At 42.8% G+C, this 26,158-nt stretch overlaps 1 protein-coding gene across 1 annotated transcript in view; it reads right to left on the reverse strand.

Moving 5' to 3' along the window:
* The window catches only part of DLGAP1 (DLG associated protein 1), a 762,891-nt gene extending 737,747 nt beyond the window's left edge, over positions 1–25,144 (reverse strand). Inside the window, exon 1 of the mRNA XM_081561948.1 lies at positions 24,554–25,144. The gene's annotated coding sequence lies outside the window, so the exon portion shown is untranslated. The remainder of the gene's footprint in view (positions 1–24,553) is intronic.
* Between the last annotated feature and the right edge of the window lie 1,014 nt (positions 25,145–26,158).

Here is a 26,158-nt window from a genome sequence, read left to right on the forward strand (position 1 = left end):
CATGAACACTGCCTTCCTGGAATCTAAACAACAGGGCACACAAAAGGGACACTCTACTCCTTATGCCTCTCCATCTGCAAACCCCCTAACACCTCCATATTATAATGGTTGGAGAGTTACTTCCATAAAGCCATTATTTCATAATGGCTTGAAGGTTATTGGGTTTCCCAATAACTATCTGGTGGCTCAGACGGTAAAGAATCCACCTGCAATGCAGGAGACCTGGGTTCGACCCCTGGATCGGGAAGATCCGCTGGAGAAGGAAATGGCAACCGCCTCCAGTATTCTTGCCTGGGAAATCCCATGGACACAGGAGCCTGGCAGGTTACAATCCATGGAGTAGCAGAGTCAGACATGACTGAGTGACTAACACTGTCAGTTGTTAAAGTTTGTTTTGGGGTTTTTCTCTAGTGAATTTGATCTTTTCTCTCTAACATGATAGTAAAGTCCTTGAGCCAGAAATCAGACCTCATAGAAATTTGTATGACTTCCTCTAATACCCAATTGCCCAATGGTCCATCTTGACCCGCACTTTTCCTGCAAGATGGATAAGATCATTTTGCTTCCAGGAAAACATGATAGCAAAAGGAAATAAGAGCACTCAAAATCCAGTGAAGCACAGATAAGAGCCATGTTCTCAATAGAGCAGCGTGATTGTATCGTGGTTGTGTTGGTCAAGTGACAACACATCTGACACGCTACGTGCATACAAACCACTGATCCTGTCTGGTCCCCCAACTACCCTCACTCCCACCTCCACATCCCCAGTGCAGCTGGGACATCAGCATGGCTGGATCTGAGGCCACTGTAGGAGAAGACTACACTCTGCTATCCTCCCCTTCAAAGTCTCTCCCCCAGCTTTCTCGGAAAGGCATGTGGATCTCCTGTCCTGCTCATGCTTTTGCATTAAGAGTCCAGAAAGTCCCTTTTAAAGTATAAATACTGGCTGTGATCACTTATGCTTTTGAATTCTTATACTATTTCTACCCATTTTCTCAGACCAAGTAACAGATTTATTTAGAAGACCTGCCTTTAGGGGGAAAGTGGGAGAAGGATATATAAGGGGTATGAGATTAACAGGTAGACACTACTATATAAACAACGGAGAGGCAATAAAGACCTACTGTAGGGCATAAGGAACTGCTCAATGTCTTGTAATAACCTCTAATGGAAAAGGATGTGAAAAAGAATATACATGTACACACACATATATAAAACTGAACCACTCTGCTATACACCTGACACTAAAAGAATACTGTAAATCAACTATAGCTCGATTTTAAAAGTTTTTTAAAATTTAAAAGACCTGTCTTGTTCAGAAAAGATTTAAAGACGATGAAATATATATCATATTGATTAAGAAGTTGAGAGCAGAGATAAAGAATGTTGGAACAGGGTCAGACATCTCATATTTGCATTCTTTCTCCACTGGTTCCACGAGTTACTCCCTGTGTGACCATGGACAATTCCATACCTCAGTTTCCTTATCTATAAAATGAGGATAATAACATTACTACATCAATGATTAACTGTAAGAATTAAATAAAAATACACATCACGCACATAGCAAACTATCATCTCCCTCAGACAAAATAAGATTTCCATGAATTTTCTAGGTGTTTTTAAATTGCTATGTTTTCCCCTTTGATATGCATTATCTCTTCAATTAGAGCTGAAATCACATAAAGCCAATCAAATATGATTGGGTACTTTCCAGAACACCGAGTAGCAGCGATCAGAAGGGAAATAATATTATAATGAAAAAGGAAAGATACTAGGTTCAATGAGAAGTATACAAAATGTATTTTGTTATGAAGATCATTTGTTGAGAAATGATTATGAGATGATTAACATTACTGTAGATTATAGAACTATCATTGTAGATTTTGAGTTAGAGGAAACAGAATGCCTTAATGTAGTGGATTTGGAAAACTGTAGTTCATTTGGTGTTATACCTGAAGATGCAGGAAAAGTAGGAAGGGAAACTTTTAGAGTTTGTATAATCTTATAAATGTAAGAACAAGGTGAGCCACAGACACAGTCGGAGACTAATTAACCAAATGGAGCAGAGAGATGGCTTTCCCAGGCTCGCGAAACCATATGGAGCAAAGCCACACGCAGAGGAAGCAAAGACAGAGCAACAAACAGATGGGTTAGGTCCACCTTGGATGAAGGTTGGCCGTGGAGTCAGGAGGGAGTTATGCAACTGACGAAGGACAGAACCCCCAGGGACACCCTTGGCTGTCCTCCAACTGTCAGCTCCGAAACTTCTGGAACTTGGTTCCATAGATGAAACAGGTGTTTGGGAATCCACATCCCCCTCACTTTTCTGCGGGGCCTCATGATGCCATAAAGGCATCGAGGATCCAGAGAGCTTATTCTTTTGGAGGCTTTCATCAGCTGGATGGCTTCTGGCAATTTCCACATCTCAAAATTAAGATTATGTCCTTGGCTGCCATCAACAGGTGAGACCCACCCAGAGAGAGTAGGAGGGGTGGGTTGGAATCTAGAGTGCCTAGACCTGTTCAATCTAACTTCAGACAGCAAAACCACCTGCTGCTGGAGTCCAACTGCTTTAGAAACTCTGGGATGGTCACAGGTTAAATGCCGAGCTCCCAGTGGGTCCTAAAATAAATCTGGTCTCCTAACTCTGTCCTTTCTGATTCTTGCTGGGTGACCATCCCAAGTCGTTAAGGCAACTGTAACGCCTGAAGTGACCCCACTGTGTCCACACTCAGTGTCTCATTATTGAATACTTTACAACACAAAGACCATCTTTTCTGTCAAAGCTGAATACACACTGTGCAGATCTGTGATCATAGACGGAGACATGTATTCAATCTCATTTAACTTCAAGCATTTACTGGATCTTCACCAAAGATGTTCCACTCCTCTGAGTTTGCGCATCTATCTTTGGTCACAAGTTATTAGAGCAAAATCGCTCTTACTTGATCAGTGGAGGGTGGCAGTGGGTACCAAGGATTCCAAAATCTTACCACTCCATTAAAAAAGGAAGTGGGTGTTACCCCATTGGGCTTACCCGATGGCTCAGCAGTAAAGAATTCAGCTGCGACGCAGGAGGCACAGGAAACTCAGGTTCCATCCTTGGGTCAGGAAAATTCCCCGGAGGAGGAAATGTCAACCCACTCCAGTACTCTTGCCTGAGAAACCCCATGGACAGAGGAATCTGACCGGCTAGAGTCCATGGGGCAGCATAGAGTCGGACAGGACCGAGCACGCGCACTGCCCCATCAGATCCCCCTGGGGCAGAAAACCACCTGTAACCTGAGGCTGCGTCACATCACTGGGTTCATTAGATGTCACATAAGAAGCATAGGCAGGGGACCTCTCAACCAAGGATGCAGGAAGGTTAAAAAACTGAAACTGTGAAAATCTCAAAACAGCCCAAAGAGTTAGTGTTAATCCTTCTGTAAACCTTGCAATGTAACCTAATTAGGTCAGTATAAGATTTCACCCTGAGTCATTCACATATATGACTCACATATATATAAATGTAATGTATACACATATATGTAAATATAAATCCCATCTTTACTATATTCTCTTCCAGGATGAGCTAAAACAGCTAGGATAAAATGAATAACTATAAATAATTGAACTTCACTTAATTAATTCAAGATTATCATTAAACATTAATGAACATGAAAGTGTGATTGCTGAATATATCAACAGCCATCACTCTAAATGTGTGAAAAACCATCTCTCCTCTAACATTTTAGACTTTCTTCATGTGACTGTGCTCTATGTTTTCCTTAATCATTTTGCCTAAAGTGAATATTTATCAGTTCAGTTCAGTTGCTCAGTCGTGTCTGACTCTTTGCAACCCCATAAACCACAGCACACCAGGCCTCCCTGCCCATCACCCACTTCTAGAGTTTACCCAAACTCATGTCCATTGAGTCGGTGATGCCATCCAACCATCTCATCCTCTGTCGTTCCTTTCTCCTCCTGCCCTCAATCTTTCTCAGCATCAGGGTCTTTTCAAATGAGTCAGTTCTTCGCATCAGGTGGCCAAAGCACTGGAGTTTCAGCTTCAACATCAGTCCTTCCAATGAACACCCAGGACTGATCTCCTTTAGGATGGACTGGTTGGATCTCCTTGCAGTCCAAGGGACTCTCAAGCATTTTCTCCGACACCGCAGTTCAAAAGCATCAATTCTTTGGCGCTCAGTTTTCTTTATGGTCCACCTCTCACATCCATACATGACTACTGGAAAAACCACAGCCTTGACTAGATGGACCTTTGTTGGCAAAGTGATGTCTCTGCTTTTTAATATGCTGTCTAGGTTAGTCATAACTTTCCTTCCAAGGAGTAAGCATCTTTTAATTTCGTGGCTGCAATCACCATCTGCAGTGATTTTGGAGCCCCCCAAAATAAAGTCAGCCACTATTTCCACTGTTTCCCCATTTATTTGCCATGAAGTGACGGGACCGGATGCCATGATCTTAGTTTTCTGAATGTTGAGCTTTAAGCCAACTTTTTCACTCTCCTCTTTCACTTTCATCAAGAGGCTCTTTAGTTCTTCACTTTCTGGCTAATTTTGGCATCCCCTTGTAATACGGTCCATATATTTCTTACAGAAATATATTAGATACTGAATCATAATAAAAGTCACCTTCGAATGCTAATATCCACACACTAGATTAGCTAAAATTAAGAAGGTTGGTGACATTAAGTGTTGGCAAGGATTTAGAACATCTAGGACTCTGAGATGCCACTGGTAGGAGTTTAAAGTGGCAGAGCCACTTTGCAAAACAGCTGCATATTATCTTGAAAAGTTGGGACACTGCCTAGCCAGCTTCTCCCATACATTTACCACCAGACATGCCTAAGAACGTCTGTGGCAGCCTGGCTGGTAAGAGCAAAAACAAACAAACAAAAGTAACCACCAAACAAACCAAATACACAAAGATAAGAGAATGGATGAACATACCATGAGTAACTGGAGTTCGCACAGCACTGAAAACAGATTGACCATGTCCATCAGCATGGATGGATCTTCAAAGCACACCTGTTGGACTTGTTGGAGTATATATAAGGGAGGACACAGATTACTTCCATAATTAAATATTAAAGGAACAATGAGAGACAAAATAATAATTATTACACATTTTAGATTATGCCCTGAGTTCTGCTTATTTAATATACCAGTCATTCTGCCAATAAACCAAAACAAAATATATACACAAGGAATGAACCTAATAAAATCTGAATTAACAACAACAAAAGCATACCGTTCAATGAAACAAGCAAGGTACAGAAGAATACAAACATTTTGCTGTCATTTTCATCAAGTACAAAAGCAAGCAAAATTTTAAAAAAATAGATTTTTAGGAGTAAGGCATATAATGGTCAAAGAATAAAGAACAGAGAGAGAATGACAGCAAGGAAAGCTCCAGAGAGTAGCTCACTGTGGAGGAAGGATGATGGGGACTGAAGGTAGGAATCCAAGAGCACCGGAAGCATGTCGTGGCTGGTGATGAGGTCCAAAATCACTGCAGATGGTGACTGCAGCCATGAAACTAAGACGCTTGCTTCTTGGAAGGACTGTTATGACCAACCTAGACAGTATATTTAAAAGCAGAGACATTATTTTACCAACAAAGGTCCATCTAGTCAAGGCTATGGTTTTTCCAGTAGTCATGTATGGATGTGAGAGTTGGATGGTGAAGAGAGCTGAGCACAGAAGAATTGATGCTTTTGAACTGTGGTGTTGGAGAAGACTCTTGAGAGTCCCTTGGACTGCAAGGAGATCCAACCAGTCCATCCTAAAGGAGATCAGTCCTGGGTGTTCATTGGAAGGACTGATGTTGAAGCTGAAACTCCAATACTTTGGCCACCTGATGCAAAGAACTGACTCATCTGAAAAGACCCTGATGCTGAGAAAGATTGAGGGCAGGAGGAGAAGGGGACGACAGAGGATGAGATGGTTGGATGGCATCACCAACTCAATGGATATGAGTTTGGGTAAACTTCAGGAGTTGGTGATGGACAGGAAGGCCTGGCATGCTGCGGTTCATGGGGTCACAAAGAGTCGGACATGACTGAGCAACTGAACTGAAATTGATGAGGTTCTACCTGCAAGTGGATGTCATGTTTATGGGATATGTTGAGCTAAGTTTCATATCATAAATAAATATTTAACAACTAAAATATGTTTAAAGTGGCTGATTCATGTCAATGTATGGCAAAAACCACCATAATATCGTAAAGTAATTAACCTCCTATTAAAATAATTAATTTTTTAAAAATGCATCCCCTTAAACCTAGGATTTCCTTCAAGGCGATGCATTTTACAACTGAAAACCAATATTCACTTCTCTCAAATTAAGATTTCTGGTTCTGCTTCTGAAGGAATCACTCACTGTTTTGTGACCTTGGACATGTCACTTAAACTCTGTAAGGATCTTCTTTCAATCTGAAAACACATGCCTTAGGTAACCATCTCTTGGGGATTTTCTAGAGAACATTCTTATAACTGTATAAATCTTCAAGCCTTCTACCTTAGGCAATGTCCAGTCTACCTGAATTTATTTCCTGAAAGCAAGCCCACAAGCACTTAATCAATGTCCACATGTGTCTTTTCTAAACACTAACTTATTTAACTAGACACAGTGTCAATTTCTTCTGCAGCTCCTGAGTTCTGTCACCTGAGGATTTAAATTTCTCTCTGGGAATTTAACAGAGCTAGATGGAGAATATTTTTTCTCCTACATTTACAGCTAAGATCTGATTTGAAAATTAAAGTGGCATGCAGCCTTATACAATGGAAGTAACACTGACTGAGTATTAGAAGCCACCTCCTAATTTTGGTTTCAACATTTACCAGCTGGATGACTGGTTACATGTACAGTGGTTACATCATTTAACTTCTCTATTCATCTGTAATAAAGATGAATACCTCAATCTATTCATCTGTAATAAAGCACCAGAAATGGATTAAAGCTCTCTAGAAACAGTTGCCATTTTAGCAGAGTTTGATTATACCTAATTTAGATTTCCTTTTGGGAACAACTTTTTGACCTAATTCAAATCAACTGTTAACCAAAAAAAGAGTTCAAATGGCTTAAAAGATTCAGGTACCAAACCCAAACTTTTAAAATTAAGTTCCACCAGGAACACTTTGTTTTGAAAGAGGTTAAAAGGAAATGGGTACATAGGCTGATGGAGTAATGTACAAAAATTCTCAAATCCATTTGTTAATCTGAGTTTTGAAAATATACTAGACGTTGTTCTAGCCACTGTAAATATAACAGCCCTCATGGACCTTTGGGCTTCCCAGGTGGCTCCAGTGGTAAAGAACCCACCTGCCAATGCAGGAGACATAGAAGACATGGGTTTGATCCCTGGGTTGGGAAGATCCCCTGGAGGAAGGCATGGCAACCCACTCCAGTATTCTTGCCTGGAGAATCCCATGGACAGAGGAGCCTGGAGAACTACATTATAGGGTCACAGAGTCAGACATGACTGAAGCAACTCAGCATGCACGGGAATAAATCATGCTGTACGATCATGATTTTGTTTATTAATTTCTATTTGGGGGGTATATGAAGTAAATAATGGGATCTTCCTGGAGGTCCAGTGGCTGAGACTCCATGCTCCCAATGCAGGGGGCCTGCGTTCAATCCCTGGTTAGGGAACTAGACCCCACATGCCACAACTAAGGCCTGGTGCAGCCAAATAAATAAAAATAAATACCTGTTTTAGAAAATAATAATGGTTCAAACACGTCTTGTTATTATAAAAAAGTTTTAAGTCACTGAGAACGTCATTTGCATTCATTCTTTGGATAAATATTTATTAAGAAGCAATCTTTGACAAATATTTATTAAGAATCTCTATGCCAACCAGGCTTCTGAGAAGAGAATATGGTGACAGGTTGAACTACTGGGCAAATGGTGGAAAAGAGTGGCATTAATGAGAACAAAACAAAACAGTCATGTGAAAATGAGGTGGGAGGATGGAGGGAGAAAAATTCCAGGCAGATTGAACAAAATATCTTGGAAAACATTCATTATCCTTCCATCATTATACTTAAATACATGACTGTATGATGGGGTGACTCAATTTCAATGATACAATTTCTAATAAAATGTTTTGACTCAGGCACACTCCATATGTGTGTATACAAGTTAATTTTAAGAATATGTCTAATACTGAAAAAATGAATTTCAATCTCCCTGTAGGTCACTTGTAGATTGAAAAATGGTTAAGCCTTTGGCCATATATTTCCTGTCTTCAAAAACTTAATGCATTACTATTCGTACATTACCTTTACTAATACCTGTCTAGAACTTTCACTAAGTTTACACCCTACTCAGTTCAACACTCAAATTTATTTCGTGTAATGAGGACTATAAAGCAATTCCAAACAAAAGCGTTATAAATAATCTACATAGAAACACGGGAAGAAAGAGCAAAGACACTGCACTTATAAAATGAATTTGTTTTCTTTGATGTTATGCCAGCAGCAGCTTTATAAAGGGTGCTCACTCTTCTACAGTTTGACATGTATCCATCTTCATTTCAACTTCTGATGATTTACATGAGCCAAACATCCCATCAGTTCAGTTCAGTTCAGTTCAGTCGCTCAGTCATGTCCGACTCTTTGCAACCCCATGAATCGCAGCACGCCAGGCCTCTCTGTCCATCACCAACTCCCGGAGTCTACCCAAACCCATGTCCATCGAGTCAGTGATGCCATCCAACCGTCTCATCCTCTGTCATCCCCTTCTCCTCCTGCCCCCAATCCTACCCAGCATTAGGGTCTTTTTCAATGAGTCAACTCTTCACATGAGGTGGCCAAAGTATGGGAGTTTCAGCTTCAACATCAGTCCTTCCAATGAACACCCAGGATTGATCTCCTTGCAGTCCAAGGGACTCTCAAGAGTCTTCTCCAACCACTATTTATTTATTTGAGATAGAGGTGCTTATATAGTCAGCTTGCCTTTTCCTTTAAAAATTAAAGTAAAAAAGAAACTATAGCAGCCTTGTAGTAGTTTATATGCCACGTGAATTACCCTGCCCTTGAGTTGAGGATACAACAGTGTTGATTTATCAGTGTCTGTTTAAACAGATTGAAGTGTTTAATTCTATCAGGCTCAACCACAAAGAATCCCAAGAGGCAATGAGTTCTATCCTGCTGGGACTTCATAGGAGGATAATCTAACATCTTTTCTTTCCCCCATTTTCCATTAAAGTCCTTATCTGAACCTTGCCAAAGGTCTGTCAGTTTCATTCACTGTGTTCCCTAAATTCTGTGCTGCTTGCCGGCGTCACCTGTGTGTATGCTGCTTTCTTTTGGAGGGATGTTCTAAATGTCCTTTCCAAATAGATCACTCAATGGAAAGCAGAAGCTAAAGTCTCTCCTGCTGCTGACAGATCCCTTCCTAGAAAGAAAAGATTGACTTTCTTCCGAACAAGCACAGATGGCCACACCCTTGGAAGGCTCCGCAAAGACTCACCTCTGTCACACAAATTTCCCTCACAAGGAAAAGGCAGGTGGCGAGCCAAAGCGGAAGGTGAGCCAAACACAACGTATTGATGCCCTTGGTTTCTGGTGCCATTGAAATGTCTGCATCCTGGAAGAACCCATCGAGCAGGCACCAGTCACCATCGGGGCAAAACTCAGAAAAAGGATCCGTGGAGATACCTTCACGTAACAGACACTGCAGAAGAAAAAGCCTCACCTTCAGACTAGAGGGTTAGGATTTTAGCAGAAGTAATTCTATCCATATTACATTCTCTGCAAATGAGATGAGTGGTAACAAGAGGAAGGAATTCAAGAAAAATAAAACGAGAGGCACTTCATGAAGCCTGTTATATGGAGTGAAGTCAGAAACAGAAAAACAACTATCGTGTATCAACAGACATATATGGAATCTATAAAAGTGGTACTGATAAACCCATTTGCAGGCAAGGAATGGCGATACAGACGTAGAGAACGGACATGTGGACACAGTGGGGGAAGGAGCGGGTGGGATAAATTGAGAGAGTATCGCTGACATGTATACACTATCATGTATAAAACAGACAGCTATTAGGAAGCTTCTGTACAGCACAGGAAGCCCAGCTGGTTGCTCTGTGATGACCTAGGGGGGTTGAGTGGGGTGAGGGGTGGAAGGGAAGTCTCCAGAGGGAGGGGATATTATGTATAGCTATGACTGATTCGTGTTGTTGTGCGACAGAAACCAATACAACATTGTAAAGCAATTATCCTCCATTTAAAAAATAAAAATATTAAAGGTTAAAAAAAAAAAAAGAATTTCCAAATAACCACCTGCTGGGCCGGCTAGGACATCAAGTGAAACAATTTAAAACAAGAGGGTATAGATTTTGTAGGCAGCTGGAGACACATTTCTGAGGCACATTTGTCAGTTTCACAATACTGTCACTTATTTGATTTCACTCTGTATTTCTTCGACGGTAACCAAATGCCAGGCACTGCATTAGGCACCAGGAAGGGGTATAGAGCCTGGTGCTAACAGAACTTGATTCAGTGTCAGCTCTACCCATGATACTTCTGTGATCTAAGTATATATTCTCTAAAGCGTGATATCACTTTCTGCATTGGGGTGGCATAATATGCTTAGCACATAATAAGCATTCAGTAAGATATATAATAACTATGATTATTACTAGCAGTATTATTACAGGGATATTTTTTAAGGAGCATGCCCTTTGTTGTTATAGTTCATGATCTAGCAGGAGATTAAAAACCACCAGCAGCTACAATGCAATATGGTAGATACTACAGCTGAAAAGTACACAGACTGCTGTTCAGACAGAAAGGATAAAAGAAGGACACAGCGGTGAACATCACCCCTCCAAGAGCCTTGTCAAATCCCAAAGCTAGAACCTTTTAAGAGAAGGTCTGAATTTTTTTAAATGTGTTAAAAAAAAAAAAAAGCTTATTTCCTTCTATACTGGAAATCTATCCAAGAACAGTACTTCAACAATCCCGCTCATCTGGTTCTATTTTTTTTTTTCATAGCTGTTATTCCTTCTAACACGTGAAAAGAAGTCTGTTTATTGTTTGCTGTTTCTTCTCACTCTAACGTAAACTTCACAGGGCACGCCTTTCATCTTCTGTTCTGGTTGTTGCTCGAGACTGAATTCAAAGTACCCAGAATTGTGCCTGGCGTGTTCGAGTTATTCAATAAATTGTTGTTGGTTGAGGGGACTTCGCTGGTGGCCCAGTGGTTAAGAATCCACCTTTCAATGCAGAGGATGCAGGTTCGAACCCTGGTCAGGAAACTAAGATCCCAGAACTAAGATCAGGGAACTAAGGTCCCTCAGAGCAACTAAGCCCACTCGCTACAACCATTGAGCACACGTGCTCTGGAGCCCATGTGCCACAACTAGAGAGAAGCCTGTGCACCCCAACGAGTGTCACAACTAAGACATGGTACAGGCAGGAATGAATAAATAAGCAAATATTTTTAAAAACTTTGTCAGAGCAGTGAAAAATCCAGCTTTATATAAAAAACTGTTGTTAGTTGAATAAATGAATGAATCAGTAATTCCCATCATTCAGCTGTGGGAATCTTCAGGATCTGAAATGCATAGGGAAAATATTAGAGGACAATGACTTAGGTACAAAGGAATATATTTCCACCTATCACTCCTAACTTACTGACATCTGACTTACAAATCATCTACACACATCTGGGTTCTCCGTGTAGGACATGGTATGGGTAATTGAGTTATACTAGACTTTTCTTCTTTCATTCAAGTATTCAAACAAAGAGCAGTGGTTTATGTAAATAAAGCTGTTTAATTATTAGTGCCCATCAGTGAAACTCTTGGTTCCCTCATCCCCTCACTAATTCTGATCCTGGATTAAGGGGAAACCATACCACTGTGTTGGCAGCGATGGCTGGCTGGGTATGGTCCAGGAGCCGACCCTTGGCAGAGCCAAAGTGTTCCTAAATCTGTGGCCAAAAGAGTGGAATGGTCGTAACTTAGAATTCCTTTTTTCCCCATAGATATAGGGTCCTGAATTTTAGATAGCTATGGTTTTCATTATAGTAATACTAGTTTGCTTGTAGCAAATGGGTGAACAAGACTCTATAACTTTAACTTTAGCTATTATCAGATATACAATTTCTATAGGAAATTCTTTTGGGTGTCCAAAAATAATCAGTTTATAAACATACCTATAGAATATAACCTCTTGGTAAACTATAATAGTATTGCCAATATTTTAATTGCATTTAATGTGAGTTTATCATCTCCCTTTGGAACATATCAAACCAGTTTATGGGTGTCAATATTTCTACCAAAGAGGAATCTGTGAAAGAATTAAGGACATAAGAAAAACAATTTTGCATTTGGGTCTATGGCGCTTTGGGCTTCCCTGGTGGTTCAGTGGTAAAGAATCTGCCTGCAACGCAGAACGATTCCTGGATCAGGAAGATCTCCTGGTCAAGGAAATGGCAACCCACTCCAATATTCTTGCCTGAGAAATCCCTTGGACAGAGAAGCCTGGCAGGTTACAGTCCATGGAGTCACAAAGAGTCAGACATGACTTAGCGACTAAACAATACCAATAACTATGGGATTTTAAACCTAAATAACAAAGATAAGAAACATCATACTGCTATAACATAAAAATTCTACAAAACCCAAATAATCTAGATGTAACTGCCAAGAAATATCTCCCTTAATGAGAAAACAATAAAATTTCCCCATCTAATCAGTCAGTAAATTTCTCACTCTATTTACTATTGGTTTTCATCTGCTGAGCCCTTTCTCAGAGAGGAGCTGTGAGCTGAGAAGGAAGACAGACAACTCAGAAGCAGAAGATAAGCCCCACACAGGAGAAGAAGGTGGATGTGATCAGAAGATGAGGGCTCCACCTGTCAAAGTACAATGAGCCAGGGTTCCCTGTGTCACCAGGAGATGCTCCTCCATAAGAATCAAGCACAACTACCTCTTAATTTCTCCCATATCCCACCTTGCCTTCATAAATATGCATTCTTGCCAGAGTAAATTAAAATGTACACTTTGAATGTTGCTTTAAATACTTGGTTTCACAATTAAATCTTCCTTGGGGAGAAAGACATGCCTTTGATTTCTGTTGTCATCTCTTCACATCCTATGGTACCATGTCAGATAAGGCTGAGCTGTAGGGGCTGTGGGCCTCTTTCCCTGTAAATCCAGCCTATGAGGCTACAGTCCATGGGGTCAAAGAAGAGTTGACCATGAGTTAGTGACTAAACAACAACAATAACAGCATTTACTCATTGCCCACCATAAGCCCACCATTGAACTAGATACTTTACAAAGGTTCGCTCACTGAATCCTTTCAAAGACTCTGATATGTAAGTTGAAGTATCCTCCTTATTCAGATGAGGAAGCTGAACTCCGAGAAATTAATTAACTTGCCCAAAGTCATCTACTTAGTTAAATATCAAAATAGTGGAATCAGGATTGGGGAGGGTGAGGGTAAGATTCCCACCTGGAACACAGACATAGTTGCCCCTAACCTGAATCTAATGATCTCCTTCCAGCAGAGAACACCCTAATCAACACCTCAAATCTTTACATTTCATAAAACTCAGCTTTAATGTTCTCCAAGTTGCTGATGGGTCATGTCATCTGAAAAATCAACATAATCAAAACAGAGCTCAAATCTGTGTCACTATAATTTAGCCTCCTATCCCAAAACCTTACATATTCCAGTAATATCACTATTTTCAATGTCTTTAAACTGCAAATCTCCACTCAGCCCAAGACATCTCCAGTAACTAATCACAATCATCAAGAAAGCAGCTGCTACCCTAAAAAAACAAAAATGAAACTAACAACAACAACGCTCTGCTGGCTTCTGGGTTTAGGCCCAAGAGAGAGACAAAAGCTCAGAAGCCAATTCACTACTTGAAGGAGCTTCAAATCTAGGAATATTCACATAAAATGTTTAAAATGTAAATCATAAAGTAAATGATCCAGAAAAATGCAACTGGAACTCAGAGGGGAGTTTACTCTGAGCTGGAGTAGTCATAAAACACTTCATGAGAGAGGTTAAGATTAGCCTGGGCCTTGAAGGATAGAGGAAACTTTGAAATCATGGTTTTACAAGAAAGTCTTGCTCATGGTAGAACCCTCAAACTGTACAGAAGAACATGAAGCAGAGACAACCCCAGAGTCCTCTTGTCCCAGCTCTAGGAGAATGGGCTGCTGCTGATTCTGTCAACTCGACAGAAATTAAATACAGGAAGGAAAAAAAAACAAAGGAAGAGGAGAGAGGGGCCAGAATAGCACAGTCCTGACACGCAGGAGTGGCCGTGGTAGAGAAGAGGTTTGATGTAAGGGACTAACTTAGAAAGGGGGGGGGGTTGTAAATTAGGAGTTTGGGATTAACATATACACACTACTGTATATAAAGCATATAAACAAGGACCTACTGTACAGCACAGGGAACTATACTCAATATCTTATAATAACCTATAATAGAAAAGAATCTAAAAAGTAATATATATACATACATATATAACTGAATCACTTTGCTGTACACCTGAAATTAACATACTATAAATCAATTTTGGGCTTTCCAGGTGGCACAGCGGTAAAGAACCCAACTACCAATGCAGGAGATGCAAGAGACGTGGGTTCGATCCCTGGGTCAGGAAGATCCCCTGGCATAAGAAATGGCAACCCACTCCAGTATTCTTGCCTGGAAAATTCCATGGACAGAAGAGCCCAGCATGCTACAGTTCCCGGGGTGGTAAACAGTCAGACATGACTGAGCACACATATTGCAATAAAAAAAATCAACTACATTTCAATAAAAATATTAAGAAAAAGAAATGGAGCTGAGCCATGAAGGCAGCCAGCTGTGCTTTCATGGATTTGTCCCACTCACATATCTGAGGACCAACCAACCATGATCCAGGTCTGAGCTCTGATGGGAGATGCAGGTCATGATTGTTCCTCTCAAGGTCTCAAGGTCATAATTGGCAAAGTCTCACAATGACTTCGATAGGTCTTTAGAAAAGTAAATCTATCAGTTCAGCTCAGTCGCTCAGTCATGTCCAACTCTCTGCGACCCCATGAATTGCAGCACGCCAGGCCTCCCTGTCCATCACCAACTCCTGGAGTCTACCCAAACCCATGTTCATCGAGTCAGTGATGCCATCCAACCATCTCATCCTCTGTCGTCCCCTTCTCCTCCCGCCCCCAATCCTACCCAGCATTAGGGTCTTTTCCAATGAGTCAACCCTTCGCATGAGGTGGCCAAAGTATTGGAGCTTCAGCTTCAACATCAGACCTTCCAATGAACACCCAGGATTGATTTCTTTTAGGATAGTAAATCTATACACAAGCTGAATCAGAAGAAGGAGATCCCAGAGGCAAGAAGTTCCATTAGGAGACTTCTGAGCACTCCCAACAGAACATGAGGCAGTCCTGAAGCAGAGGGCCAGGAGCAGAAGTCACACAGTACACCTGCTTCAAAGTCTAACTTCAGGAGGGAGAAATTCAGACCAAGAGAAGTTACATGCTGTGCCCAAATTTGGAAAGTGATTAAGGCCTTTATAAAATAATCTTCGATAAGAAAGTCTTGAAAATTAAATGTGAAAATAAAACTTTAATAGTCTATGAGATACAAAAGGGTACACCTTTAGCACCTAGAATTGGCAAAAAGATTTCTTAAACAAGGTATCTATAAAATAAAGAGAAGAATCAATCTTCAATCAACACGTATCATTTAAATTTTTAAAAGAATCTTTTCACCTAAACACATTCTAAAAATGAAAAGACAAGCCACTAGTTGGGAGAAGCCCAGTGAAATGAGCTTTCTTTCATTTCTAGAATGAAATTACAGAAAATTAAAAAAAAAAAAACAACTCTGGTATCCAGAATATATGAATAACTCTTACAAGTCTATGAATTTTTTTCAACAGTGGGAGAGTGAACAGTATGTATGCCTATGCATTGCAAAGAAATCTGAATGTTAAGACATGGAAAAAATGGTCAACATTATTAGCAGTCAGTCATTAAACACAGTCATTAACTGCACATTAAAACTACAAGGAGGTATAATTTCACATCCTAAAGACTGCAAAAATAACATACATCATCAAGTGTTGACAATGATATAGAAAAAAAAAAAGAAAGGAGCTCCTTATAGATGGCTGGGTGGGAGGATAAAACCCTTTTTGATAGGGTTTTTCAACAGGCAAAACCCTTTTTGGTAATTTGGAATCATCTTCTAAATGGGATGGTACAAATTCACTCTCTGGCAATTCTCCTAAGAAGATACCCTAAGAAAAGGCTCCTTTGTTAGCAGAACCTGTATAGCAGCCTTGTTGGAAAATATCCAAAATGCCCATCAACAGAAGACTGAGATGTTATTCACTATTTATTACACAATGGAGTACCACAGGGTGGTAAAAAAATGAATAAGTAATACCTGCTCATATCAGTAGCCTTCCCATGTGGCCCTAGTAGTAAAGAATCCATCTGCCCATGCAGGAGACACAAGAGACATGGGTTAGATCCCTGGGTCAAGAAGATCCCCTGGAGGAGAACATGGCAACCCACTCCAGTATTCTTGCCTGGGAAATCCCATGGACAGAGGAGCCCAGTGGGCTACCACCCATAGGGTTGCAAAGAGTTGGCACTGACTGAAGCGACTTAGCATGCAGATATGCACACATATCAACAAAATACTAATCAATTAAAGTTGAGTAAAGACCACAAAGCAACAAAGAGTATGGTGTTTCTATGCAGACAGAGTTTTAAAACAGCAAAACAAGACTGTATTTGTAGGTACACACATACCCAGGAAAGCATAAGGAAATGTGTGGCAATGATAAACACAGAATTCAGTGTACAGGGTACCACTGAGGGGAGACAGGCTTGGAGAGACTCTGAGAGTATCAGCAGTGTCCACAGTGATTGGGTATATCAGTGTTTATTGTAATATTTAATTTTTTGTTGTTGCTGAAACATTTCACAATAATTCTCAATTAATAATGAACTGAACAGTAGTTTGAGGCACAGGTATATAGCAACAGAGAAAGAAGTGAATCAAATATCACTTGAAAACTTTCAAATTTTTCATGCCTTCTTTTCTTCCTTTCTGACTTCCCTAGACCTGGGGCTCATCATTTGTGCCTAAATTAGCACAACAGCACCCTAAGACATCCCTCTGTCCTAATCTGGTGGCCAACTGACCTACTTCCATCCATCCTAGAGGCCACTTCTTCATGTCACTGTCTATATTGAGTCCTTCGGTGCTCCTATCAATTCTAAACATTCCTGTATAGTCAGTAACACCCTACAGAGTGCATCTCTTTTCTTTTCAATCAAATTCACCTCCAGGTCTCAGTAAAAGACACTAGAGAAGCTGGTATAGCAGACCATCTCCCTGAGCCAGGGTTCTGCCAAGTTGGCTTGCATCTCCACGTCTTTGTCACAGTTTTGCCTCATCCCTTCCTCCTACTTAACTCCTACCATCTAGGAACGTCCAGCTTAAGACCTTCCTCTTTAGGAAGCATTCTAAAACGATCCCACTCCTTTGGGTTCGACTTTCAGCTGCCCAAGGATTTGAACTATATTTTGCACTTCGACAGTCTCCATCCTCATGAATACAAGGAAGATCATAGAGTTTCATTTGTTTGTTTGCCCGTCCTTAGAAAGGCTACATCCTACATCTGCCATCAATCATCTAAATCTCTTGGGATCCTCAGCATCAAAGTAGAATATTTTAAATTATCGATCAAGTAAATGCAAATCTAGAAAAATGATGATGCATATTATAAAACCATGGGTCATGTCCCTGCTGAGTCTTACATGTCTTCACAGATCTTTAAGGCTGAGCAGTGGTGTAACATCTAAAGCAGGGTACCAAGAGCAGGTTAGCATATCTGTGCTGTTGGTCCACACTCTCCATCATTCCAATACCTTGAAGTGTAGATCAAATATACTACATGCCTGGCCAGAAACTAGTATAAGCCATGAAAATACCAAGAAGGCTGTGAACCCATACAATTTAAAAGGGTAGATTCCAACATCCCCTGTGATCAAGAACCCTCCTCCCATAGGTACTAAGTAAGTCCCTCTACAGATATCAGCAAGAAAGTCAATTGTAACCACTTCTGCCCCCTCCCACTTTCTACTTCTCATCCCTGTGATCTGATTCAACTTTTCAATCCTCAATGAACATTTGCATCCCTTCCACTGGCAAGCACTCTGTTAGCCCTGTTAGCCCTTGATCTTAAGGTCTCACAGAGATTGACAAGCCCATCAATTGAAAAATGGGATATAAATATGCGCCTGACTCAGTGGAGACATAAGAAGGAATGTTCGATCCCATGGGGTAAAGGGAGGGAAAAGAGCTTGTGCTTAGAATCAAAGGGCAGGAGTGGAATTCAATAAAGGCACTGGGGTGGTTAAGCTATTCAAATGTCTTCTTTCCAGTAAGAGGAGAAAGGTGGAGGAGAGGAGGGTTTTTTGGGGGAGGTGGGGAGCAGGAGTTGTTTTGTATTGCTTTGTCTTTCTAACCCTTATCTTATTTCGGAAACTCCCTCTGGTGACCAGAACACCAGGTATAATCACAGTAAACTTAGGACCAAAGAATGCAGAGTTTGAGATTGCAAGGAGGGCCATACAAAAGTCAGGTAATACTATCATTGGAGCTACGGTCCTTACACCATTGGAATACAGACTTACATCTTCTCTTTATTCATTCATTTATTCACTCAACCAATGTCTACGGACCACTTACTAAGTTCCAGGTGCTGTGCTAGGCATCAGTGATATTTCATGAATGGGCAATTCTTGTCTTAGATCTCATGAAATGCACAGCTCAGTGAGGAAGATAGTCAATCAGATAATCACAAAAGACAAGGCATCATTATTTACTATAAAAGGACCATGATTAAAAAAGTATCAAGCACTGAAATTGCCTGCAACTGGAGGGCTCCATTGATTCAATGACTTCTCAGCTGAAGTCTCGGGAAAGGAAATAATAATAAGAAACATGTTCCAGGGAGTTCACACAGAAAACTTCTAAATGCATCAGTGCTTTCAAGGTTCCCCTACTGTGGCTTCCCAGCTCTAAATGGGAAAGCTCATCCCAGACTGCAACACTGAAAAGGTGACTTGGCTTCTGTCTCAACACCTGTGAAAAGAGCTTCGAGCAGAGTAACTGTGCCCTGCCTTCTTGCTAGAGTAGTCTGATGAATCTTATCAAAGAAGAGCTGTTTGCAAAGTCTGAGACAAGATCAAAATGCCATTTCCCCCTCCAACGGCAGCATGTGTTTTGCAAGGAAATCTCTGCGATATCTACCAGGGAAATTTCTAGTCCAGAAATCGACCTCACACTGAGTCTCCACTGAAACTGAAACCCAAAAAGCAAGGATGCCCAAGGCAGGGGTTGTAATCTGCAGGTTAGAGTGAGGGTTAATGCCAGTCCTCCTATCAGATATGCATAAACATTCTCCAGTAGTAGAATTAAAAGGGAAGTTACTCTAGCAGATGTTTTCAAATTAGCCAAAACCGTGTCAGGGAGTAAAATGAAGCGGCAGAGCTGGAAATGTGCCCAGAGAGGGAGAGACCTTCCCACAAGCTGCCTGATGGAGCCACTGAAATGCCCCTGAGCTCTCCCAGTGAAGATCGGGGTGCGGGAGTGGAGAGACAGTCAGGTCCCAGCACAAATCCTTCTCTCCTAATTGCTCATCCATGGCTCCAACGAGATCACTGCTCTGCTGAATGTTAGGATATCCACGTGGGATCAGGCAGCTCATACACTGCCAAACCACACTCTTCACACTTGCTTTTTAGGCTGCTGCTTACAAATTCGACAAGAAACGTCGGGAGAAGATACAGAAATTGTCCATGATGACAGAGGAGCAAACTATGATATGTGAATGTGAAAATGAACAGTTTGGTCTCGGGCAAATCCCAGGAGAAGGGATGGTGTGCATCTTCACAGGAGATCCAGGGCAGCGATATCTAGTTCACAGAAACCCCAAACAGGACAATGATGACCCCACTACACAGTGTTCACCTACCCAAGAGGAAAAAAGGCCCAAGAATCTGAGCCAAAAATCTGTGGCTACAGAATCCAGAGGGCTTCCTGCTTCCTGCTTCCTGGGTGCGTGCTTGGCCCCCAGGTGGGCTGTCACTGGTTACCCAGTAATCACTACCTCCCGTAAGGAGAAAACAATAAACACCATCCAGGAAAAATCTTCAGTCAATAGAAGCAGAGAATATCTCCAGCTTTTCATTGGTACACCAGCTGTCTGGCCCTACCACTGTCTAGAGTGAAAGATGTAACATTTCTGGGTCAGCGTATTTCATATGCTACACCAACCTCTGCACAATCACAGAGGAGAAGAAAGTCCTCAAAGAAAAGCCATTCACCATGTTTAACCACCTTATAACCAAAATCCATTTTTTTCTGTCCTCCACCACATGTTTTCCTTTTCAGGGTTACCAAAAGAAAAAAAAGAAGTAGCAAATTATACAGGGCAGGAGGAGAAAGGGGCAACAGAGGACGAGATGGTTGGGTGGCATCACCAACTCAATGTGACATGAGTTTGAGCAAACTCCGGGAGGTAGTAAAGGACAGGGAAATCTGGTGTGCTGCAGTGTATGGGGTCGCAAAGAATTGGACATATATATATATATATATATATATATCAGGGCTTCCCAGGTGGTACAGTGGTAAAGAATCTGCCTGCCAATGTAGGAGACACAAGAGACATGGGTTTGATCCCTGGATTGGGAAGATCTCCTGGAGAAAGGCGTGGCAATCCACTCCAGTATTCTTGCCTGGAACATTCCATGAAGACAAGAGCCTGGCAGGCTATGGTCCATAGGGTCACAAAGAGTTGGAGATGACTGAAGCAACTGAGTGTATACACACACACACACACACACATGCTGCATGCATCAATGGTATATTATATATAGCAAATATACATTTTGCATAAGCCACAGAGGTATGTGTTAGAAGAAAAGGAACTGGTAGCTGGTATCTCAAACAATGAGTTATCAGTGGGTGTTTAATAAGTGGAAGACTGACAGTTCTAAATCCTCCTCTGTGCCAGAAGAACAGTTTAGACCTTCCTAGAAACCCCATCTTTGACAATTCCTGAGAGACCACACAGTGAAAGTCACCTTCACTGGGCAGCAGTAACAGGAAGCAGGCTACACATTCCCTGTGATAAAAAAAAAGGAAGGAGGTCAAAGAAATTATTCCTTTCTTTGAAAATGAAGAAGTACAAGCCTCAAGAATCTTATGGAAATAACAGACAACACAAAACATGATGGGGTGATTTTGAACCTCCAAGTGTATCAGCAACACAAAATTTTTAGAATTCTAGAAAACGGTCTTCTTGTGATTGTGTTTCTATAAAATAAAAACGTACAAAGAAAACAGCATCTCATAGACATAAGGCATATGTAAGTGTGGGAGTCGAGGATTGGAGACAAGGGTTTCGATTTTTCCAAAGTCCTTTAATGATGCTCCTTTAACTGGGTAAAGGAGAAAAAGAAACAAAAGAACTTACAACTACCATCGTTTCCTTAAATTAACCCAGGAGAGGCAAGCGTGGTTTCTATAGAGATGAAATCTTCATGACAGTCTTCCAGTGGAATGCCTCCTAAAAAGAGACAGATTCTTCTGCATGGAGCGGAGTTGCTCTGATTAAAGGTAGAACAATTAGTGGGAATGATCCAGAAGACACCATCATGTGAATTTGACTCCGTCATAGAAAACTCACTATGAAAACACACATTTAGATGGCATTTTATTATTCTTTCTGAATCTGAAATAGTACATGAAATCAAAGTCAGAACGCTGAACCCTGTTTTCAGAAGTTGCTATTCAAAGAATATGTTACTTGTCTCAATTGAGTTGTAGCAGGAACTATTACTAGGCTACAAATCTCTAAAGGAGTACTTAGTAAAACTTCGTTTCCCTTCTTCACAATTTTAAATTTATTCTTAGAAATTAATCAATCTAGATGGCTATGTGGAACAAAGGCATACACATACCTAACAGAATTACATCAAAGAGCATGCAATTTGCATTTCCAAATCTGATTCAATAAAATACTTAAGCTTAGACAGACTTAGAAAGTAGAACAACTTACAGTTTAGTCTATTTCCCTGTATGGGCCACATGATATTTTGAGAAGGTGGTCTTGATTTCAATAATCACTCATATCAAGGTTTTAGTCCTGGCAGAACAAAGTTTATACTGAAGGAAAAATTACAGATGCTAAACCATGAAAATTCCCCACAGGGAATACTCAAGTATTATTCCCCTCAAAGCACAATTGCTAGTGTGTGATTTGAAGAGTTGTCAGAAAATGATTCCATAATTTTTTAAAGAATCTGTTTACCAGTTCATTTTGCCAGTATTTATATCATCTATAATTTCTGAGACCAAATATTTTATTTGGCAAACTAGCCTTAGATAGAAATATACAGGGAAACCGATGTAATTTTCAAAATAGCTTGTATTTGAAGGCACTCAAGTCTCTTCTCATATAAAATAGCTAATAGTTTCTCTTAAGTGAGTCATTTTTTTTTTTAATAGTCATGGAATTTTAGATCTAGAACTAGGAATATTTCAAGGCAGTGACTTTACTGTAGCAACTTTAAACTGAACTAATACATCCAAAGGAAATTATTAACAAGGCCATTGATACTAGATTTGTATAAACTTTCCTGTTTCATGCCAGAATATGAATTTTCTGAACCAAGGGTAGCTTTTGTCAACTAATCGTTTAAACTTCATATGTTTTGCAAGATATTCGATATTTCTTTACGAGTTTGGATTTCCTTTTTTAAAATGTAAGGAAAACTTTATCCTTTGACATTAGATAAATCAAGATACTTGTAACATCTCTTGCCTTCCTGTCATTTCCGTTCAAGTTGGGATAAAGATTGCCGTTATACATGCAAAATTACATAGGCCAATAGAAAGTTGCTCCCTGAAGCTGAAATTCGGCTATAAATAACAGACAAAAGGCAGTTAGCTCCTTCCTGGTTTAAAAAAAAAAGATAACAATTTGCAAAATGTTTGCATTTGGTCCTAACATTGCTTTCCTGGCTCTGAACATTCCTCATCCCAGGGTCTGACTACAAACCAGATTGATCCATCATCACTTTACAAAGCCATCTGCGAAGACTATAAAAGCTAAAGCTCCGTCTTCAATTGTTACTTTTATTATACACCTTTCATCACTGTAATTCCATAACTTCACGCGTTATGCAGGGGGGCGAGGGGTGGGGGAGACAGAGAGCAGCGATCTCTCAAGAACGGAACCAGCTCACCATGTCAGAAGGGGACAGTCTCGCCAGAGTCCAGAAAGGAGATAACCTCTCACCCTCGGTGGCGAGGGGAGGGGGGTGGGTGGGGGGCTGTCCCGGCCTTCTCCCCGCTCAAACCCCCTCCCCTATCCGACAGAAAATTCCGCAGCCTCCAGACCAGGAGGGGAGGCGAGCCTGGGTGCGCGGGGCGGGAACAGCGCCGGCACAGACACTGTCGCGGGCACCTGAGCCACCCCTTCCCATCGCCTCCCAGGGCCACCGCACTAGGCGAGGCGCGCAGCATCTCAGCCCTGCGGGCTGAATTTCCATCTCCGCGCCCCTCAGCCCCGAGGTCCACCACCCGCAGCTGCGGCGGCCCCTCCAGGAAAGCGCAATTTTTATCCCTTCGGGCCCGGAGGAGGGGTCTCTGCCTGGTCCCGGCTCATCCAGGCTCGTTCAGTTCCCTAAACACCCGGCGCGCCGTGACTGGCCAGGAATTGGCCTCGGCCTGGGCCGCGGGCAGGGGGCGACTCTCCAGCGATCGCTCCGTAGGACGGCGTTTCTCCGTGTGTCTCTCTATCTGAATCCCGGTCTCTCCCTATGTGCCTCTGTCTCTCTTTGTGTCTCTGCTTCTCTGGCTTTCTCTCTCTTTCTCGCTTGCTTGCTTGCGCGCGCGCGCGCACACACACACACACACACACAAACACATTCACACAGGAGAGGGGGCTGTCTCCACTCCCAAAGCCAAAATGTCACCCAGAAAACAAGTGCAACAACTTGCTTCGCCCACGACTTGGGAGCCCGTGGAGAAATGCCCTGCAGCGAATAGCCCCCTCCTCCCCGGCAAGGGGCACGGGGTTGGGGGCGGGGGGCGGGAAAGCGCCGGTGGACGTGCCAGGGACTGCCGTTCAGCTCCCCTCCCCCTCTGGGACCCTGTCGCAATTAGAAATCCGTCCGCTCCCGGGCCCGGGGGCGGGGTGGCGGGGGGCAGTTAGCCGCGAGGACCGCACGCCCGGAGAGGGGCGCGCCGGCCCCCGGGTCCCCAGGGGTCGCAGAAGTGCGCCCCAGGCGGCGGAAGGAGAAGGAAAAGCCGGCTAGCGGTCCGGAGAGCCCAGACCGGAGTCCCTGCACCGGCAAGATCAGCGGCGACCGCGCGGCGGGGAAAAGCCACTAGGAACTCGGCGGTGGCGGCGGCCCGGGCTCCGGTGGCCCCGGCCGCGAGCGCACGCCCCAGCCCCCGGCGCAGCCCGGCGTTACCTTGCCGCTGCCCGCAGTCCGGCCCTCGGTCGCCGCGGCCGCCCGTCGGTTCCCGCGAGCTTCGGAGGCAGGACGAAAGAGCTGTCCCCGTGGCCGGGACAGGCTCTCAGCGACGCGAGGCGAAGAACTCGAGAGAGAAGCCGAGGCGGCTGCGACCGCTCCCGCTGCGGATGCCGCCGATTCCCCGGGGCCGGAGGTGTCGGAGAGGCCGGGTCCTCGGGATTGCGGCGCCCGGAGCGCAGCGCTCGCCTCTGGCGCGGAGGCTCAGTGGCGGGACGCGGCGGGCTGGGGCGGCGAGGCTGGGCTGGTCACCCGCCCCTGGGTGCATGTTAATACGGTGGGGAGGAGGAGTCCCGCGCTTCCTCCGCCCAACCGCCGGAGCCGGCGGGCGAGTGACGGCCGAGGCCCGGAGCCCGCGCTCCCACCCGCCCCGGCTACTACGGTGTGGCCACCGGCCCTGGCCCCGGCCCGGCACGTGCGCCCGGGCCGCGGGGAGGTGCCCGGCGTCCTGCGGGTGATGCCCGCTCAGCCTCCGGGCGGCAAGTGCGCTCACACGGGACGCAGAGGCCAGCCCCGCATCCCAGCGAAGGAATCGGGAGGCGGCCGCGCGTTGGTGGGCGTGCCCCGTGCGTTCCCTGGCGCTGCATCCGCGGAGAATGGAACCTGCCCCGCCTCACCTGCCGGCTCTGGTCCCCTAATCTTGTCAGGAGCGCTCCACACTTTCTATCACAGGAGATCACGTAGGCGGGTAAAGGGTTTGCCCTTTTCTCTCCAGCCTCGGGGTCCCTAGTAGAATTTTTGAAAACGCAATCGCCAGGGAGGAGCCCGGGTTGTGGACCCAGTCTAGACTCACCAGGACCGACTGCTCACACCCCGTGCCCTTATTTCCAAACAGTTATTCCTCAGAGCCTCAGTTTCCCCATCTGTACAACGAAGGCTCTTGGGGGCGGGGTGGGGGGGATTGTGGATTAGATTACACAATATATATTCCACCGGTTTCTGTGGGTATTTAAAGAAAACCAAAAGTAATTAGGGAAATGAATCTCTTTTCTTCCTGTCCTCTGACCTCAGTAAACGCTCAGCTCTCCATCTCAACTGCATTTGGGAGCCACGCCCATTCGCACAGGCTGAGGACGACAAGTCCACGAGCTCTGAAAGTAAAAAACATCCGTAAGGCTTCTAAGTAAGAATAGAAATAAATATTCTGTGAATAGGTGAGATTTGGGTCAAAGAGAGAACGGAGTCAATCAATTAAGTGTTTATTGAGCTCCTGCTCAACCCACTTAAGTACTAGGTTCTGGATGATAAGAGTTAAAATAGTGGTTAATCACCGTCTTCCGGTTCCCCTCTACTCTATTATAAAGAATGGGCAGCTTCACAGAGAAGGTCTGTCCTTTGTTCTACGGCTTCCAGAAAGAACATTATGCCAGAGAGTATATAATCTTCTTTATGTAATTGTACCCATAAACTTATAGCATAAGATTTAGCATCTGCTTTGTGTGATATCTAATTATAAATATTAATAGAATATCCTTTTTTAAAGAAAACACTTCTAAAAATGCAGAGAAGTGAAAAACAGTTTCCATAAAAATATGACTCAGATAA

This window comes from Giraffa tippelskirchi, chromosome 14 (genome assembly GCF_054371585.1).
Source record: "Giraffa tippelskirchi isolate mGirTip1 chromosome 14, T2T-mGirTip1v1.2.pri, whole genome shotgun sequence".
Lineage (NCBI taxonomy): Eukaryota > Metazoa > Chordata > Mammalia > Artiodactyla > Giraffidae > Giraffa > Giraffa tippelskirchi.